The sequence below is a fragment of the Castor canadensis genome, chromosome 1 (genome assembly GCF_047511655.1).
Source record: "Castor canadensis chromosome 1, mCasCan1.hap1v2, whole genome shotgun sequence".
In the NCBI taxonomy this organism is placed as follows: domain Eukaryota; kingdom Metazoa; phylum Chordata; class Mammalia; order Rodentia; family Castoridae; genus Castor; species Castor canadensis.
In genome coordinates, this window is record NC_133386.1 from 91,781,566 (window position 1) to 91,786,692 (window position 5,127).

The window sequence follows — 5,127 nt, forward strand, 5'->3', positions numbered from 1 at the left end:
ACCACATTGAGATTACATTTAACTCCCATTAGAATAGCTACCATCAAGAACACAAACAGTAACAAATGTTGGCAAGGATGTGGGGAAAAAAGAACCCTCATACAGTGCTGCTAGGAATGTAAGCTAGTAAAACCACTATGGAAAACAATATGGAGGCTCCTTACAAAACTAGAAAGAGATCTGTCATATGATCCAGCAATCCCTTTCCTAGAGATATACCCAAAGGAATGTGACTCAGGTTACAATGAAGACACCTGCACACTCATGTTTATTGCAGCATTATTCACAATAGCCAAGTTATGGAAACAGCCAAGATGCCCCACTACTGACGAATGGATTAAGAAAATGTAGTATTTATACACCATGGAGTTTTACTCAGCCATGAAGAGGAATGAAATTTTGTCATTCACAGATAAATGGATGGAATTGGAGGATATAATTTTTTTTATTTCTGAAAACAAGTTTTATTTAAATAAGGGTTTAAATACATTACATAACATTAAAACTGGAAGGGAAAAGAAAACCAAAAACCAGTTTGTTACTTCCCATGACCTTGGGCAGCTGTTGCTAATAAGCTGCAAGCTCTACAGCTACCTACATGACTGATAGCATCAGTCTGGTATTTGTTCCCTTGTCAAAGTTTAACTGTATTAGACTGGCCTCACATTGTTGTTTGGATATCCCTTAGCTAGGATATGTCTGGCCAAAAAGATGACTTAATGGTGAACAAGATGTCCTACCACCTCACTGGAGGGAAGATGGCCTGGTCAGATTAGAGACACCAGGGACTCTACTACTGAAGACTCCCTCTGGTAGCACAGCTGCTGTTGCTACCTTATGCCATCCTCTCTTCATTACTGCAGGTTGTTCAAGTGGTGACATTCTGTTAGTTCAGGGGGCTCTGCCAAGGGAGGTCAAAGATCTTCTGGACAGACATAGCCTTCTGTAATCTTGCAGGTCTGGGTTTGCTAAAACATTACCTAACATGGCTTTGTTTCAGGCTGGACACTGCCAGGTGCCTACTGCTTGACCTCTGTTTAAATGAGGGACTTCAAGACTAGACAGCATGGCTCTTTTCAGTTTAGTGCATGAAGGAGTTACACTAGTCCAAGTTAAACGGGCCCCCAAGTGGTTACATTATAGAAGCTGTGAGGTTTTAAACTTGTGACAAGGGACAGAAGAGAAATTGTCATTTGCAAGGAAATCATCCCTTAAGCTTCAGAGAGCCACAAGCCCTTAAAACTCATGAACCTTCAGCTGATCCTCCTGAGCCAGTTCAATCTCTACCAGCAGCTGGCATATGTTCTTGTGCTGGTCACCCTGTAGCTGAATTACTTCTCCATGTTCTGGATGCTCAATTACAGTACCATTGTAGGCAAATTTCTTTTTAAATGCCTTCACTAGTTTCTTTTTATCATAATCATCAGTAATCCCTTGGAGGGTCTTCCTGCTGTTTCTCTGTTGAATTCTCATATGGATATAATCCTCAGTGCCAGCAGGAAGCAGGTCATACCCTTACTTGCATCAGCAAAGGGGTCAAAAGAGTGGAGGTTCTGGATAGCAGACATACAATGTGATTCCTTTTCTTTGGTGGAAACGGCCTGTGTAAGGTGAGGGGTGGGGCAGAGCATCAGGAAGCAAGGGGCGGAGAATATCACCTTGAATGAAGTGAGGCTCAGGCCAAAAGCTGCATGTTCTCCCTCATATGCTGATTATAGACCTAAAACAAATGCAGCAATATTACGGGACATGGGCCACAATAAGGGGAGGCTGTGCAAGGGAAGGACAGGGTAAGGAAAGGAAACTAAAAAGTTGGATGTGGTTGATGTGCTCACTGTACAGGAATGTCTAGGGCCACCATGGGAAGGGACTAGGGAGGAGTGAAGAGGACTGGTAGAGATGAACCAGCGGGGGTTGTAATACATATATGCATGGAAACAACACAAGGAAACTCCCTGTATAGCTATCTTTATCTCAAACTAGCAAAAACGTCATGTTTCTCATCTTATCTGTTGTGTTTTTTCTTCTACGAAATCGGAGAACAGGAGGGCAGAACAGGTTCTGCAGGGAAGGTGCGAGGGGGAGTGATTGGCACCAGTAGGAGGGGAGAGGTGGCAGGGAAAGGGGTAGGAGGACGAATATAGTGCAATGAATACACATGTATGTAAATGCAAAAATGATACCTGTTGACAGTGTTCCAGTAATCAGGGGAGGGAGGAGAACAGTGGAGGAGGAATTCAAGTATAATATATTTGATACATTATAAGAAACTTGTATATGCTGCAGTATACCCACACCAGCGCAACAATAAAAAAAGAACACTTAAATGATTGTTTTAGTTTACATACTTTTCAGTTTAGTTGTCCAATTTCGTGCTGTCATCAGTAAAAAATTTTCCCAGTTTACATATGGTGTAGAGGATTTTCTCCTGATGTTCTCCTTCTCTCATAATTGTTCATCTGAAACCATTAGTTTCATGCTAGCTTTCTAGGAGGCAGCCAGACCTTTGTGTAACCCATTCCTAGCCTCACTGTTTCGTGATATCTCTATGCAAATCTCTTCTCTTACTGTTGATGATGAAGCTTAGGGGCTGACAAATTTTTCCTATGAAGGGCCAGAGTGTAAATATTTTAAGCTTTTTTAGGCTATGTGGTCTCTCTCATAACCACTCAACTCAACTCTGATGGCACAATATCAGCAATACACAAAACTGAAACAAATGAGGTGGCTGTTTTCCAACAGAACTTTCATGAACATTGAAATCTGAATTATATATAAATTGCATGGGTGATGAAACATATCTTTCATTTTTTTTGCAGTCATTTAAAAAACATTCTTAGCTTATAACTGTTACAAATATAAGTGCCTGGCTTATACGCTATAATTTGCCAACCCTTGATATGATATATCGAGGCACAGCCTAAACATCAGCTAGAATTCTTTGAATAGAAGTAAAACTGCCTAAACCTGGTTTCTTGGCCTTGGAGTGTCAAAGCTGTCGCTATGTCTCCTACCTGGTTTTGGTAGACGTATGCACTGTCAGTCTCCTTGACCTCCTGGCCCCTCCTTCCTTGTGTCAGACCTTCCTTTACACCTTGCTGACCCTTCTGTGAAATACAGCTCCTTTATTGAGTTCCTCAAAGAAGGCCCCGCCCACACAAGTCTTCTTGAACAAAACTACCTTTACCAAATATTTCAAAGAAGGAATTTGTCAAGAGAAATCCAAGTAATGTCTAGTGGGGCTGTGACATTACACGTCTTAAAATGTCAATCTATCACCTCACCACTGTTTTCTCTTTGTTCAAAATTAAGCGATGTCTTCTTTAAGAGGACTAACCCGACCTTTCACAAAAACAATAACTTTTCTGCCCTTTTGAATGTTGAACACTCATTTATTTACTCATTCAACATGTATTTATTGAACTTCTAATATAGTGCTGTCCAAAGAAACTGCAGCAATGAAGACATCCTATATCTGTGCTGTCCAATACAGTTGCTGTAGCCACATGCAACCCTGGGGCACTTAAAATTCGTGTAGTGAGATTAAGGAACTAGACTTTGAATTATGCCTAATTTTGGTTGATTAAAATTTAAGTAGCCACATTTGGCTAGTACAACCATTTCCCAGCAGCACAGATCTAATGTGTGAAGGCCACTTAGTTGCTCTAAGGATATTAATATTTAATTTCTAAAAATTACAAGGTTGGGACTGGGCCCTCACTACCTCTGTAGGGGATTTGATTAAGACTCTGTGGTTTATCATGGCTGTCGTATAATCAATAACTTTCAAAGCTTTCACTCTTCACTCCTGTCATGTAGCTGAGGATAGTCCCTGCCTTTTAAGATTCTCTTATTTTCCACCTCAGTTGTTCAGAAACGTAAAGGTTCTTTTCCCCGAAGAGCACGTTCCTCACACAAAGCACATCCTTAGCCGTGTGTCCAAATGCTGCATCAAATTCCAGCTGTTTCCAAGTACATAGATGCGACAGCTGTGCTTTGTTTTCAATGCCTCTCTAGTTAGGCTAAACATTTCATCTTAAATGCTGTTTTAATATGTTAACATGAGGGGGAAATCCATATGGAAACTCTCCTGTGGAAATATTGATGTTTGGTACACAAGAGGATTGATCTAGCTATTTTAGGAAGGCTGTGAAATAGTGGGAGGGCATTTCTCAGAAACATCCATGGATACTTGATCAACATGGATAGTCTCTTACGCTATGAAGAAAACTTTTGGAATTATCAAAAGAATATAACTAGTCTGTGTTTTAAACACAGTTGGAATCATTGTTGCCAGGTCACTTGGTATATTTTGCCAGAGGATGTGATATTTAAATACTTGTGGATTTGGGGGAAGACTGGATTTATAACTTTAGAGGCTCAATTAGTGTTGGAATTCACTACAAAACTGTGTATCAAAGACAAGATGTTTTCTAAGAGGCCTAGTACGTCCAGAAGACCAGTTAGCTAGAGACTTCACTAGTTGTCTGCATCACTTAGCAAGTGATGGGAGTCTTAGAGTCTTCAAGGTAAGAGATTAATAAGTTCTTTCCAAATTCAAATACAGTTTGTATATAAAATATCTAGTTTGGACCATGTCATATAATAGTCACTTAAAAATATTAATTCCCTTTCCTTTCCTTTGTTCTGTGGCATTTAAGATTTCTGTCACTTAGGAGGAGCCACAACTAAAGGAGTCTTCTGGCAGGGCGCTGTGACCAGACCACTATGTCATTGACACAGAAGTGCCCTAGGCAGGGCAGACGGCAAAAGTAACTCTGCACAAAATAATGTTACAGCAGCAACAAATGCAGTTCCTCTCTTCTGTAAGCCTGGTGAACCCAGAAGGCAAAAACATTCCTACAGAGGCTGTGTCCCAGGAGCTATGAGGTCAGTTAAAAACCATTAAAGGCAAGGGGATATTAACCACCATAACTAAGAGCAGAAACAACAAACTGCAGAATTACAGGAGTGATATTGGAAACATTTGATAGTAAAATAGAAAATAATTATGATTAAGTACCTAAAGAAATACTTAATATTGAAACTATGAATGGGAAAATTATGAAATGATCAGGCAAGTTTTTAAAAATAATTCATTGAAATAGAGAAATATATAATAATTTC

At 39.9% G+C, this 5,127-nt stretch overlaps 1 pseudogene; it reads right to left on the reverse strand.

The window, feature by feature from the left end:
- Positions 1–1,236: 1,236 nt before the first annotated feature.
- LOC109698011 (eukaryotic translation initiation factor 1 pseudogene) lies at positions 1,237–1,692 on the reverse strand (annotated as a pseudogene).
- Between the last annotated feature and the right edge of the window lie 3,435 nt (positions 1,693–5,127).